This window comes from Suricata suricatta, chromosome 2 (assembly GCF_006229205.1).
Source record: "Suricata suricatta isolate VVHF042 chromosome 2, meerkat_22Aug2017_6uvM2_HiC, whole genome shotgun sequence".
In the NCBI taxonomy this organism is placed as follows: Eukaryota; Metazoa; Chordata; class Mammalia; order Carnivora; family Herpestidae; genus Suricata; species Suricata suricatta.
The window spans coordinates 46,378,631-46,394,844 of NC_043701.1; the positions used below are offsets into that span (position 1 = coordinate 46,378,631).

Here is a 16,214-nt window from a genome sequence, read left to right on the forward strand (position 1 = left end):
TGTTCTCTTAAATAAATAAACTTAAAAAAACAAAACAAATAAAGACACCTTATTTAATATATATTGTTGATTCATGGACATTGAATTCTGAGCCAACAGCCCTGTTGTAAGTCATGCCTGAACGAAGTTTACCTCACACACATGCTTTCTAAGCCGCCACTGCAGACCTTCACTGAGGAACTCGAGACAGCACTTTGGGGCGATGTTTGGGGGGCCTTTTTAAACAGCAAAATCACACACACACACAAAAAGTAAGAGAGTGTGAGAAATGTGGCACTAAACAGACTATGAAAAGCACACTTGTTTACGGTGGGAGAGCTGAAACAAGCAGGTGAAACATTGCGTCATTCAGTCTCAGCAAGGGGCATGCATGAATAAGTCACATTTTCCATGGCTCTGCCTGTGTCCCCGAATGGCCACAAGCATACTGTAGAGTATTGATTCTGGGCTCACAAATAAATGTTGGTGAGTAAGAGCTCCCACAAATATACAATCTGCAACTAATGAAGATCGACTGTGCTCTCTATCTGCCCAGCTCCGCCTCCTGGGACCCCACCCCTTTTCTCAGTGCCATCACTGACCCATTCTATTCCTAGGGCAACCTTTGGTCCTCTGAGTTGATGACCACACCTAACATTCCATTTGTGATGGTAGCTTTGCCTGTGTATGTTAAAGGCGAAGATGTGCTGAAGCTTTTTTGTTTTTAACAATTTCAGTTTGATAATTTCTAGCTATTCAAAATGGTTTTTGCTACCATACTACATAGGTACAGTTTCTATTTCTTCTTTGGGAGAACTTACCATATATTAAAAATATACCTATGCAGCTGTCTTAGCTCTGCCAACTTATTGCTCCTGGTTTCTCAGGAAAGACTCCACAAAGAAGAAATGGCTAAGTGTGTCTGTAAACTATATCTTTGGGCTAAGTATAACCCCTGACCCCCAACTGCTCTGGGCTCACTTCAGAAGATGTCAGCCTCTCTTCCCTTTTACTGTGAAAGACTCTTTGACACTTTTAGACTCAATGGCATTCTTTCCTGTGCCAAAGAAGAACATGGCTTGCTCTGAGAATATAGTTTGCTTCCCGGATATTCTTATTTATATACTCTTACTGCCTTCACACATCTTGTTGAGTCATATAATTTTCCTATTTTTACTTTGATTGCCCAACACACACAAACATAGCTTTTTTGTTTTTGACTTGTGCTCAATTCTATTTAGGTATTCTTATATCATGTTGTGTCGCTCATTATTATCTTCTCTCTTATTTGGTTCTTTAAACAAAACTTACAATTTTATAGAAGGCCAACAGACTTGAAAAGATGCTCAACCTCACTCAACATCACTCATCATCACTCATCATCAGAGTGGTATGCAAATAAAAATTACAAGGAGATATCACCTCCCAACTGTCAGAATGGCTAAAATGAAAAACACAAGAAACTACTGTCGGTGAGCATGTGGAGAAAAAGAAAGCCTCTTACATTGTTTGCAGGAGTGCAAAGTGGTGCACAAAGTGGTGTGAAAAATGGTATGCAGATTCCTCAAAAAGTTAAAAATAGAACTACCCTACAATCCAGTAATCACACTACTGGATATTCACCCCCAAAATACAAAAACACTAATTCAAAGTGATTCGTGCGCACTCATGTCTATTGCAGCATTATTTACAATAGCTAAATCATGGAATCCCCCCAAAGTGTCCATCAACAGATGAATAGAAGATGCGGTTTATCCATTCAATGGAATATTACTCAGCCATAAAAATGAATGAAATCTTGCCATTTGCAACAACATGGATGAAACTAGAGCCTATAATGAAATAAGTCAGAGAAAGACAAATACCATATGATTTGATTCACATGTGAAATTTAAGAAATGAAACAAGTGAGCAAAGGGGAAAGAAAAGGAGAGAGAGACAGATAAACTAAGACACTATAGAGAACAAACTCATGATTACCAGAGGGGTAGGAAGGGATGGCTGAAATAGGGGATGGAGATTAAAGAGTACATTTGTCATGATAGGAAAAAAAGAACCCCAAAGTGAGATAACTAAAATTTTTTAAAATAACTTATAACTCTATACTCAAAAAAGGTTGCAAGACTATTTCAAAAAAAATTTTGCATTCCCTGTAACCAGCTTTACTGATTGTTAATATTTTGCCCCATCCCTTTATTATTGTCTCTCTCATCTATTTGAGAGTACACTGAAGCTATCATACTCCTTTACCCCTAAATATTTCAGTCATACTTCCAAAGAATAAGGCATTCTCTTAAATAATCATAGTGTAATTATCATGAAAAAAACTTTAGCACTAACCAAATGCTGTTTTACAATCCACAATCCATATTTAAAATACATCAACTGTCTCATGGTGCCCCTGGTTGGCTCAGTCAGTCAAGTGTCCAACTTTGGCTCAGGTCATGATCTTGTGGTTGGTTAGCTTGAGCCCCACGTTGGGCTCTGAGCTGGAGCCTGCTTCAGATTCTGTGTCTCCTTCTCTCTCTCTGTCCTTCTCCTACTCTCTCTTTCTCTCTAAAAAATAAATCAACATTAAAAATTTTAAAAATAAAATAAATCAACTGTCCCCAAAGCTATTGTCCCCCTTGTTCAATGTAGGGTCATGCATTACATTTTGTTGTCATGTTATTATGTGCTCTCTCTCTTTCTCTCTCTCTCTTTCCATTTCCTTTGGTTTGATTTTCTTCTTCTTCTTTTTCGGGTTATTGAGATATAATGAAAATCTAATTATACATATATATATATATATCAGACCTTTTGATATTGTCCTACACAGCTCTTGGATATTCTGTAGTTCTTTTTCTTTAACACTTTAAAAATCTTTGTAATTCAGTTTGGAAGACTTGTATTGACCTATCTTTATATTTACTGGTACTTTCCCAACTGGTTTCATCTGCTAGTTAGCCCTTTAAGGAATTCTTCATCTCTGATATATGTTTATTTCCCTAACATTTCTTTTGTTTCTTTTTAAAAACATGTATAACTCTCTTTTGATATTCTACATCTGTTCATGCATGATGTGTGGCTTTCCACCAGATCTTTTAATATATTTCATCTTAATTGAATTACAGTCCCTTTCTAATAGTTACAACATCTTTGTCATCTCTGAGTATAGTTTATTGATTACTTTATCTTTAACAATAGGTTGTTTCTTTTGTGTGCCCTTTTGTCTTAAAAAGCTTGCAAGTCATATATTTATGTCTCAAACAGTATGTTTAATCTTAATTTTTTAAATTACTTATTTTCAGAAGCATTTATTATGCATAGAAAATAAGAAATTCTCTTGATTCAACAGACTGTTTTTGGAGATTTGCACACATAGACAGATGTTCTTAAGTTAAATTTATATAATAGTTTATGCTAATGTATGTACAAACGAGCACTCAGTGATATGTTTCTTTTTACTTAACTCTTTTCTCTCCAACATGGCATAAAACACAGGGACCCCTATCTGAATAAAATTAATGAGAGACTCCTTTTGTAATGAACAGCTCTGTGAATTGGAATATATTTAGGTGACATCTGAAAGAGTTCAAGTGAAGGAGAGTACAGAACTGTGTGTACTTTTTTTTTTAATGTTCACTTATTTTTAGAGAGAGGGAGAGAGTGCACACACACACACACACACACACACACACACACGGGAGAGGCAGAATCCGAAGCAGGCTCCAAGCTCTGAGCTGTTAGCAGAGTCCAATACAGGGCTCAAACTCACAAACCACAAGATGATGACCTGAGCCAAAGTAAGACGCCTAACCCACAGAGCCACCCAGGCTCCCCAGAAATGGTATACTTTTTAAAGCCCTGTGTTTGGGGCTCTTGGGGTCAACTTGAGAACATTGCCAACCGTGGTATCATGAATTCCCAATTAGACAACTTTCTCTACACTGCATTTGCTTAGGAAGGACCCCTGTCTTATAAAAGACAATGACCTTCTAGTATTGTACATGTTGAACTGGAGACAATGCTCAATCTGAAACCACATTGGTACAAGAGGAGCACAAGGAATGCTCACAAGGAGCACAGTATGATTTGTGTTTTGTAGAATGATGCCTCATTCCTGGCAAGGATTGTGCAAACCCAGAGAGATCACCAGATCTCAAAATTTTACAGACAAAAAAACAGCTCCTTGCCACAGAGAAAATAAAAATACTCGATTTTCATATTCTCTATCTCAAAGGCATTATTAACTGGCAGCATAGAACAACTTCTAGAAGGGAGATGCTGTATCTGAGACTTTAATCTTTTTTTATATGCATATACTATTTCATTTATGTAAAGACTTCACGTGGCATGGCATGAAATGAGTATGTAAGACACAAGTACTGAGCATTTGAGGACACAGGGCATTTAATTTATTTAATTTAACAGATTCTTACAAGCGTGTTTTTTGTGTCGGACACTATTTCAAAAGCATTCCTCACACGACTTAATTTAGTCCTCATAATAATCCTCTGAGCTAGGTCCTGTTACTTTCCCCCCATTAGAGCCAGGGAAACTAAGGCACAGAGAAGTTATGTTCTCTGACCAAGGTTCCTGAACAGAGAGATGTTAGAGTCTGGATAAGCTCCGGAGCCCTTGACGTTCATCCTGACCCCCATGGCCTCGTGTGTATACATGACAACTGGTGAAACATCAGGGGACTATTCTTGTGAATATTTCTTTTTTTCCCCCCAGTGCAACACATTAAAAATCATCTCTAAGTAGTTTGGCCTTTATTTTTGGCCTATTTTTCTCTATCTGTGTAATACATCGAGGGCCACCTCCATTCATCTTTAAATATTTAATGAGTGACCGGCAGGGCCTCTTAGAGACACAAATGCTTCACTCTATCTTGGGTCACTGTGTGCACTCCTGGGTCAGTCCTTTCCACTCCCTTAGGGCAAGCATCTCCTCTTGTATTTCTCCTTGTGTTTCCACAGGGCCCTGCTAGCTGCCGGTTGGGTCCCAGACTACCTGCTTACTGGGGAGTTCTGCACGGGAGCTGTCCAACCTCTTCCCGCTGAGACCCGTGTGCTGGACACCGTTCACGTAGGCAATATGACCTTGTGTATTGGGGCGGTTCATTTAATATAATTCTACTCAAATATCCATTCCTAGAACAACAGTGGGAAACTGATGTGAGATGGAGGTATGATATGACTCTAAATTTTCTATCTTTATTATAGGAATACACTTCTCAGGGCAAGTGGGTGGCTCAGTTAGGTCATCAGCTGACTTCGGCTTAGGTCATGATCTCATGGTTGGTGAGTTCGAGCCCTGAGTCAGGCTCTGTGCTGACAGCTCAGAGCCTGGAGCCTGCTTCAGATTCTGTGTCTCCCTCTCTCTCTCTGCCACTCCCCTGCTCACACTCTGTCTCTCAAAAATAAATAAATGTTGGAAGAAAAAAAATTTTTTTAAAAATGGAATACACTTCCCAAAAAGTGAACATTTGGGAAATTGAACATATTTTTCCCCTCAAGTACTCTTTGTAGATTTCATGTTGCTGAGAATAAATCTAGAATTATGTATCATTTATGAAGGTAGTCCTATCATCTAACATAGGGCATATCACTTAGTGGGTTCTCAATAAATGCTAGTAGATTTTTTTTAACTTTTTTAAATGTTTGTTTATTTTGAGAGAGAGAGAGTTAGGGAGAGAGAGACAGGAGGGAAGGACAGAGAGAGAGAGGGAGGGAGACACAGAATCCAAAGCAGGCTCCAGGCTCTGAACTGTCAGCACAGAGACAGACACAGGGCTCAAACCCAAGAATCATGAGATTATGACCTGAGCCAAAGTTGGACACTTAACTGACGGAGCCACCCAGGCACCCTGTATATTTTAAAATAATTTTTTTAATGTTTATTTATTTTTGAGACAGAGAGAGAGACAGAGTGTGAGCAGGGGAGGGGCAGAGGGAGAGGGAGACACAGAATCTGAAGCAGGGGCCAGGCTCTGAGCTGTCAGCACAGAGCCCAGTGCAGGGCTGGAACTCATGATCTGTGAGATCATGACATGAATGATGTTGGTCACCCAACCAACTGAGCCGCCCAGGCGCCCCAGATTTTTTTTAAATTAAGCATTAGTACTATTAGGAAGAAAGTTATGATAGGAAGAATTTGTCATCACAGATCTTTTGGGTCTACCAAAACCTGAGTTTTTACTTTCTAGGACATGGAACAGAATATGGCTGTGTGCCCGCTGGTAACTTTATTTTCCACCAAGTCTCCATTCTTTAGTAACTTCTTCTCCCACGGAACCATGACCAAGATTTTGTTTTTTAATCCAAGGCACAGCAATAATTTATGACTTTCTTCCTGTACCAGAAAGACGCAATAAGACAAGTGTTTTGGGGAGATAAGAAACATTTCAGCGACACTGTGAGGCGTGAATTGAAGCATAGGCACCGCGTCCTACCAGGTAAATGATTATCTGCCGTTGCCAGAGTGAGCAGTCTCAATGGCTGATGAAGCTACTGACCTTGGCATATTTATCATCATTACCCCAGGGGACAGAAACCAATACATCTATTCTTGTGAATATACATCCATAAAAGGAGGCACAATCCAGTGGAAAAGAATTTGTGTTTATAGGTGGTATGTGTGTATGTGTGTGTGTGTGAGAGACAGAGAGAGAGAGAGAGAGAGGGAGCAAGAATGTTTCATTTCTTACATTTTCTCTCCACTTTTAACTTCTTTCTATTTATACTGAACAGGGAAGATGACATCTGCAAGCTCAGATTTGTAACAGCCACTCTGATCTGCAAGACTTCAAGGGGCATAGTTTTTCCTTATAAGGGAGCTGAATAAGGCTGAAAAACAAAGACAATCTGTCTTATCATCTCTCAGGCTATGATTGCTATCTGATTAGGGGAGGCCAGAGGTGAAGGATGTGACCTTGGATGACGCTCCTCCTAGCTTCTGCCCCACCCCCGACACCAGCATGGTGCTAACTGCTTTCTGGACTGGAGTTTCGAGGCAAACTTTGGGACCTGAGTTCACAGAGAGCATCTTGCCTGCTTAGATGGTAGTGAAGCAGAGAGCCATGGAAACTGTTGGAGGGGGAGGTGCAAGAAGGAGGGGCCAAGGGCTCTGTCCATAGCAGTCCTGGGACAAGGTTAAGAAGCTGAGAGAGGCTTTATTCCCAGAAAGAAGTAGTTGCCACTTAGTTTGCTTGGGCTGCTGTGACAGTATTGGGAATTGGCTCAAACAGAAATGTATGGTCTCAGTTCTGGAGGCTAGAAGTCCAAGGTCAAGGTGTCAGCAGGGTGGGTTCCTTCTGAGGGCTGTGAGGGAGAACCAGTTCCATGCCTCTCTCCCAGCTTCTGGTGGTTTCTGGCAATCTTTGGCATTCGTTGGTTTATAGACTCATAGGCCCCAACTCTGCCTTCATCTTTCTGCAGTGCACTCCCTGTGTGTGTCCAGATTTCTACCTTAAAACAAATTTTTTTTAATGTTTATTTTTGAGACAGGGAGAGACAGAGTGCAAACAAGGGAGAGGCAGAGAGAGAGGGAGACACAGAATCTGAAACAGGCTCTAGGCTGTCAGCACAGAGCCTGTCACAGGGCTCAAACCCATTAACTGTGAGATCGTGACCTGAGTCGAAGTCGGATGCTTAGCCGACTGAGCCACCCAGGCGCCCTGAGATTTCCCCCTTTTATAAGGATATCAGTTATCCTGGTGTATGGACCCACTTTACTCTGGGATGAACCCATGTAACAGTAATTACATCTGCAATGACCCTATTTCCAAATACTGCCACATTCTGAGGTACTGGGATTTAGGACTTCGACATCTGAGTTTGTGCAATGGGAGGACAACACAGCTCAGCCCATAACAGAATTCAGAAGCCAGCTGATTCAGGTGGGGAATCTTCTTATCAATTCAGGGAAACAGGAAGTCAAGAGAAGAAATGGTGGAACAGCTCATTTTTTTCTAACAAGGAATCGAGACGTGGGAAAGTGAAGCCTGTCGGGCATGGTGGTAGGATTGCTCCATCATGTATCGGGACAGTCATCTTTTTGAGGACACTGGCAGTATCTGAGTTGACATCTGATCTATGGGTCAAAGAGGACCGAAGTCCCCCAAACTTCTGCAAACTCCTGGTGGTATGGGGATTTCAGCTGCCCAGAAAAAAATGACCCAAAGTCCTTGGCCTAATGGCTTCAGAAATACGGGTGGGCTTACCGGAGGGGCCTTTCTCCTTTCCTGTGTCCTCAAATGCAGTGGGAACTATTTGAGAAGGAGCGACTTCTGTGGAAGCATCGCACCTTTTCATGCACTTAGCTGCCTAATTGCATGGAATAGGTCAAAGTAGGTTATCTATTTTCTTGACAGATGCCAAGGTAGGATGAAAGTTGGTTAAGCCTGGGTGCCAAGTGCTTTGTTGGATACTGGTATCCACTATCTTGGTCCTCGCAGAAGCCCATACGATTATTCCCATTTTCCAGATGCTGAAATCAAGGCTTCAGGGTTCAGCGAGTTGCGTGGGGGCTCAAAGGAGTCATGCATGAGCCCTTTTGTTTGCGCTCTGTATTCATCACGTTCTGTCTTGCTGCTTCCCTAAGTATGTGAGGGTAAATCTTTGAAGAATGTGAATGTTTTTAAAGATGTTAAATGTCACAGGGAGGTAAGAATTCATTTTACCCCTTTGAGCCTCTGGTGTAAAATGGGAAGACTGGATTCAGAGAATCTCTCTGCATCCGTGTAGCCCTAACGTGCGTCTAAAATTACGATTATATTTTCCTGTTTTGAATGGAAGAAGAAGAGGATGTAGGCTGTCCATCTGGGGGTTTTTTGTTTGTTTGTTTTTTTTAAAGATGGAATGTTAACATCTCCTTGTGGAATTTCCTGGTTCTCAACCAAGTATGCAGATCCCAGCTCTCAGAAGCTTGTCTATTTTTGACTGCAGTGGGATTACAGTCGGGTTACTTGGGGGGCAATCTCTTTGGAGCCTCCCATTTTTGTTTTCTCTTCTCCAAGTACCCCTGTGCTTCTACTGCTCCCTCGGAACTGACTGCATGAAGCCTGGTTTGCACCAAGCAGTAGCCAGACTCCCTGGCTAGGGACACACGCCTGCCTCTTTAGACTGAGATGGACTTCCGCTCTGGGCACATCTCCTGTGGGCCCGAGAACAGGCTTTGACGGATTTAGCTCAGAACACTCGCTTGCTTGTGGATATGGTAATGACGCCAGTAAAATTCAATTACTGCATCCCAGAGGACCGCAGCAAGTGATAATAAATTAGGGAACATGAGCTTTGGAGTATCTGAACTGAAATTATAATGGGGCTATTGAAAAACAAACAAACAAAAATCCCAAGCATTCATTTAATAATAGATGCTGCAGTTTTCCCCACCAAAGATTAGTTCATCAAGTAACCCTTTGTTCTTGTCATAAAAGAATATGCCTTAGACACAGCCAAGGACATCCTCTCTTAATTACTTGGTATTGTTGTCACCCCCAGAGCACACCTGGCTTCAGGGTAACTGGTGTGTGGGGAGGAAGTAGCTGCCTGCTAGGGTCCCCCAAGGCCACGGCACTAATCCATGCAGGGCCCACAGATGCTCGCAGCCGCCCATGGCCTTGGGTTTCAGGTTGCCATCCAGGGCTGAGGTTTGAATGGAGGGTGTAATCTCAGAAGGTCCAGCTAGCACTTAACCACTCACATCCATCAAGTATGTCAAGGCTCGCATTGTCTCATTAATTTGAACCAGCTTTCCTGCTATCAGATCCTTTTTCATTTCTAACCTTTCCACCCTGCCTTTCTTCCTTTGTGCACAGTTTATAGCCTCCCCTGTTTGCGCCTTCCATCTGTGAGCTGTGCGCTAGAAGGCCACTCTTGGGGGAAAGAGGTGCCTTTGCCCTCCTCCGTGCCACAAATAGGACTTGCGTGTTTCTTCTCCATGTAGATTTCAAGCACATGGATGGAGAAAGCATTTACGGCAGTCTGAATGGATCTGTAGACTCTAGTCTGCAGAGAACGTGAAAGTGAAAATTGCTGTCTTCCCTCACTTTGTTTCCTTACTCATCCGAATTCCAACATTCAAATGTGTAATGCAGAGTTCATGAAATGATGAGCAGAGGAGATCTGAAGAAGATAACCAAGGTGCTAACAAATACTCTGACTTAGCAGCAGGTCATTTTCCACCTGTATAAGTACTTTTTTGGGGTAGCTCTGAGCCCAAGCCCCTTTCCTGGAAAATTACTCCTCCCTTCCTACCACCACTGAAGGACTGTAAATGGGGGTCGTGCTTACTTTACATGACTCCATGAGGCTGGCTGACTCATGACGCAAGCTGGACACAATAGAATCTCGCTCTAGGACCTGGAGGGTCAGCCAGTTGTTTGGTTGTGTTGGAGGCTGGAAAAGTTAGAGGTGTGGGTTTGGGGGTCGCCATTTTCAGTCGTGTGTACAGACAGCAGGAAAGGGAGGGGATGGAGTAACCTTTGCCATGGATCAGAGATGTTGAAAGGAGCAAACCAGAGCCCTGCAGTCCTTTGATAAAAGATGACCTTCCATTTCCCCCGGGGCCTCCCCGCAACTCCTGACTGTGTTCTCTCTGTAAGACCTTGAACCCAATGCTGCCTCTTAAGCCTCAACCCTTCATTACCTCTTAATGTAATGAGCCTCTTGGTCAATGCCTGCCACCTTCTCAGGGCCTTGAAATTTTTTTCCAAAATGCCCACAGATTATAAAATGTTAATATATGATTTCATCCGAGACAAGGAAACTAGCAATCTGTGGCACACTATCTTAGGACTTGTCAAAATTAAGGGTGATTCTTTCCATCACAAAGAGACGGAAGTTTCAGGACATCGAGAGACAAAAAAGCAGCCAAAGGCTTTTACTGTCCCTTTATTTCCCGTGAAATACAACCCTAAGCAGTGTTCATACTTCCCCCACACTGCTTCCTGTCCTCTGCCAAAGGAGGGACTTGATCCAATGTCCCAGCTGTTCTGGGGCCTGCACTGGGGTGGCTGGGTTGGAAGGAGGGCGGGGGGACACACAGACAGGTTTTGCTCTCATGCCAGCTGCGTCTGGGGCCTCTGTGTGGGCAATCAAGCGACCTTCCCTCAGGCAGAAGCCTGTGGAAATGTCCAGTCTGACTCTCCTCATTTGGCACAATGAAGGGCAAACATCTCTCCATTATCTACTGGAAAATGAATGAGCAAGCACAATCTCTAAATCAAGGGGGACTTAAACAGGGATCCTATTTCCTATTCCCTTGGTGTTAGTAATATTCTGCAAAAGGTCTTGGGTCTTGGTAACTAGGTTAAGAACTACAGTTGCAGTCTATTAACCTCTTATGTTCATCTTTGGAGAAAAAAATAAATCAGAATATAAGGTGTTTGGGCCAATATAACACAAACCTAGGCATGCCAAGCTCTGAGTGGGAGTCTTGTAGGTGCCTCACTTAAATGTCACCGCGGTTCTATAGTATGACCACATCACCGTGAATCGTCTAAGAAGTTTAAGTGAGGGCCTCAAAGGCCACAGAACTGGTAAGTGGAAAAGCTGTAAGTGAAAAATCTGGTAAATAAAAAAAGGTCACATAGCTGGAATGCGCTCTTGAAGTTACCTTACTCTTAAAACGACCCTAATTCCATTGTACTCAAACGCAATGTTTCCCAAACTTGTCTGGTAAGACTCCTCAGCGTAAGTGTTTGTTAAAACTTCACTCCCTCTCTCTCTGCCTCTCCTGCACTCACCTTCTGCCTCTTTCTTTCAAAACATAAACATTCAAAAAAATGTTTTTTTAGAAAAGGTGTGCGTGGGTGGCTCAATCAATTGAGCGGCAGACTTTGGCTCAGGTCACGATCTCGTGGTTCATGGGTTTGAGCCCCACGACCGGCTCTGTGCTGACACCTCAGAGTCTGGAGCCTGCTTCAGATTCTGTGTCTCCCTCTCTCTCTGCCCCTCCCCCAGTCATACTCTGTCTCTCTCTCCTTCAAAAATGAACATTAAAAAACAATTAAAAACAAAACAAAACTCCAGTCCTGAGTCCAATCCTGCTGCATGTCTAATAAGCCAGAATCTCCTAGAAATGGGTTCAGGACTTCTCCCTGGTCATTGTTACCTGGTTGGTTAGGTGAATACTGCTAGAATGCCTTAATTTCTTTTCAACCTAGTAATTATTGGCAAGGTGTATGCAAAATGTCTTCTCTTTCTAAGAAGCTTTTTATTTTGCTATAACTTTAGTTATGCATAGACGTTGGAAAGATAATACAGAGAGAGCCATATACTTTCTCCCACCAATTTCCCCCTCAGTGTGAAGATCTTACACAACCATGGTCCATTTGTCAACATGAAGAAACTAAGGCTGACAAATTACTATTGATGGTGTTAGGAGTCACTTGTCCTGGACATGGAATGACAGCGGAGGACAGGCCAGCCCAGAGCCCTTTTTCTTTCCCTATTCCTCTGTAAGCTGAAGGCACACAAAGTTGCTAGAAGGTATATAATCAAGAAGCAAGTTGAGTTTAGCTTTTGGCTTTTTGCTGTATCTTTTGGGAGAAGGAAGACCATTCTCAGTAATCAGACTGTTAACATTCCAGAAAATGTCGGCAGCACTCTGAAGGGACCCACTATTACTGGGGGGGCCCCCGAGGAACCCTGTGGGGGGACTTCAATCACATCCGTGTAGAACTCAGTCTCCTTGGAAAGAAAAAGCAGAGGTTCTGAGCGGATAAATGGTGGGAAATGGAAAAGAAGTGACTACTGTTCACACTATCTGTGGTCGCCTACAGGACACGGTCAAGGACCTAACACTGGGCTTCCTTTACCGGCCGAGGTCTGTGTGTGCCCATTTCCCTATCAATGGCATTATTCAGGAGAACCGTTCTCTTGTTGAAATCCAAAATTTCTTGGGTAAAAAATAGGGGCGCCTCGGTGGCTCAGTTCATTAAACATCAGACTTTGGCTTAGGTCATGATCTCAGGATTTGTCAGTTTGAGCCTCGCATGGGGCTCTCTGCTGTCAGCACAAAGCTGCTTGGGATCCTCTGTCCCGGCTCTCTCTCTGCCCCTCCCCCGCTCATACTTGCATGTGTGCTCTCTCTCTCTCTCTCAAAAATACACACTAAAAAAATACATCCACAGGCCCTGGTTGAGGCCAGGTGTTGCTTGTTCAAGTACCTCAAGCCCAGAAAGATGAGTTAATTCGTGAAGGAAATGACATTGAAATTGTATCAACCTCAGCTGCCTTGATTCAGCAAGCCACAACAGTTAAAAACAAGGAAAATTCGGGATGGTATGTATGTTTCTGAAGAAGGAACAGTTCAGCAGACAGATGAATAAGATCTAAGTTGTCCAGCTACCGAAGTAACAAGAGCCAGATGATTTTTCAGACTTATTTGTGATATTTTAAAAGCCACATTGATTTGGAGCTTTTTCTTAAACCAATAAAAATAAAAAAGAAACAAGTGGCGTTTATTTCCCACAGGATTTACACTGCTCTGGTAAGAACAAAATACATATGCACGTACAGGATACGAAATGCAAATTATGTCATTTTGGTGATTTCATAGATGAGTCAAATATACTTCTTTCTTTCTTTCTTTTGTTTTTTTACATTTCACTGAGTTCTTTTTCTTCTTCCCTAATGTTTATTTATTTATGTATTTATGTATTTATTTTTGAGAGACTGAGAGAGAGAGAGAGGCAGGAGGAGGAAAGAGAGAGAGGGAGACAGAGAATCCCAAGCAGACTGCGCTGTCAGCACAGAGGCTGACATGGGGCTCAAACCCACGAACCGTGGGATCATGACCTGAACTGAAATCCAGAGTCAGAGGCTTAGCCGACTGAGCCACCCAGTTGCCCCAAGTTAAATACACTTCTATTTGCCTTTAGAATTGGCCTTGCAAAATTCATACCAATAATTAAACATTTTGTTTTCTTTACTCAGCAAGGCATTAAACAGCAAATAAAAGAAATATCATAACTAGTTGAGGTAGAGACTGGGGAAGATGGAAAAAATGTTATACTTTAGTTCCATAACTGCATTTCCCCCCTACTTTTTGGATCAGGGGCTCCATATTTTCACTTTGTACTGGGTCTCAGAAATGAGGTAGCCTGTCCCGCTGATCTCTAGTCAAGAGGCGTTGTCTTAACTCCACAGTCCCCACCATCAGAAAACGGAACCCAGACAGATGAGTAGAAAGATGTGGCAGGAGAAGGGACTTCCGCCTTCCTTGGCAATGACAGCAATGGAGGGGGTTTATTCTCCCGCATTAACCAGCCCAGAGGGCTATGGCACCTCAGGATGATTCCTGATATCTTAGCACCCCTAGATATGGCCCGGAGCAGTGGGATTTGGTTGGCGTTCCCAGTGGCCTTGTGCTTTTTGATGCAGAAAGTGTAATGGCAAATGCCACATCAAAAAGCAGTTAAACACTTGACCTGCCCCCAGGCATGTGGCTTTTGCATGTACCACTTCTATATTGCACTGCTTAATTATTTTTGTGCTCCACTGGGCAGTTTTTCCTTTTTAACTTGAGTATTAAATCAAAGCAATATCCTCTGCATCTCCAAAACCTGCTAACTCATCAAACACAGAATGGGTGTTTCTGTGAAGAGGCAGCACAGTGGGTTTGGGACAGCAGCCTTAATTTATATCTGAAAACAAATTAGGCTAATGGAGCAGAACAGCTACAAATGCTGTCTGGCCAACCTGCACCAGGAAACAGAGCATGGCTCTTTGGCTAATTAAAGGACACGATGGCTCTCTCTCCCACTCCGAAATTTTTTTTTGCAATGTGACTTTTAGGATAAGGTGTTTCTTTTAAAATAAGAAGAGGGGGTGCCTGGATGGCTCAGTGGGTAGGTGGTTAAGCGTTGGACTTCGGCTCAGGTTATGATCTTGGGATTCATGGGCTAGAAGCCTGCGTTGGGCTCTGTGCTGATAACTCTGAGCCTGGAGCCTGCTTCAAATCCTGTGTTGGCTTGCCCTCTGCCCCTCGCTTGCTCACGCTCTGTCTCTCAAAAATGAATCAACGTTGAAAAAATTAAAAAAAAAATTTTTATTGTTTTTTATTTATTTTTGAGAGACAGAGGGACAGTATGAGCAGGGGAGGGGCAGAGAGAGAGGGAGGCACAGAATCTGAAGCAGGCTCCAGGCTCTGAGCTGTCAGCACAGGGCCCGATGCAGGGCTCCAACCCACGAACCGCGCGAGATCATGACCTGAGCCGAAGCCAGACGCTTAACCGACTGAGCCACCCAGGTGTCCCGAAAAAAATTTTTTAAATAAAATAAAATAAGAAAGATCTCCAGCTGGTGATGTGAGGTCTGTCCTTTCCCATGGAGTGAAGCCATGCTGCTGGGACACATGGAAATAGACTCCACCCACAAGCATGAGGAGCACCCCTTCATGTGTCAAGGTGACCTCTGGCGGCCCTGGGCCTGGGCTTGTCCTTCTTTTCCTGTGTCCCTCAGTGGAAGACTTGTGATCAAACATCGAGCATAGTTAGTAGAAGGCCCACCCAAGCATCCTCCTCCCAGAGATGTTCCCTCTGTGGAAATCAGGAGAGGGAGCTCCTCTCCCCTCCCCTCCCCAGCCAGCCTCTCACTCGGCTCTCCCAGCCTCTTCTCTACACCTCTTGTCCTCATACTCCGTCTTCATTTGTCCTCTTTATTGTTTCTGCCTTCCCCTGCACCAGTGTGATTTCTGCCAAGGTGGGGACTTTCTCTTGTTTGCAGCTGTATCCTGGTCCCTTACACGTTGCTCAGTATGTGGGAGGGGCTGGGTGATTATTTGTTGAATGAATTGTCAAATGCAACTGTCAAACCTACTTCTTTCCATGCCAGCCACATCCTTACCCCCAGCCCTGTGCTCCAGCCACATCAGATCTGTGAGATCTGAAACACACCTCCCCAAATATGCATGTGTGTTCCCTCCCTCTTGAAATAAGCATCCCTCTTTCTACTGTGCTGAGTTCTACTCTCTCTCTGCATCTTCCAGGAGCCTCTACACCTTTGTAATGCCTTCCTGAGGTGCACACTCACGTCCACACTCTCCCCTCAGAAACGCTAAGCAGACAGTGCCATTTGTGTCTTTCTCCCGCCCCCCCCCCAGTACTTTAGATGTTTGATAAATGTATATACAAACGACATATCCAAAGACACACAGCTGGTTAGTGCCAAGGACCAGGCTAGTGCCCAGATCTGCTGGTCTTCCATACATGGTACTTTATTTGTTATTTCCATCAGAGAATG

General features: G+C 43.1%; 1 pseudogene; it reads left to right on the plus strand.

The window, feature by feature from the left end:
• The window catches only part of LOC115274920, a 63,223-nt pseudogene extending 49,923 nt beyond the window's left edge, over positions 1-13,300 (plus strand).
• Positions 13,301-16,214: the final 2,914 nt, after the last annotated feature.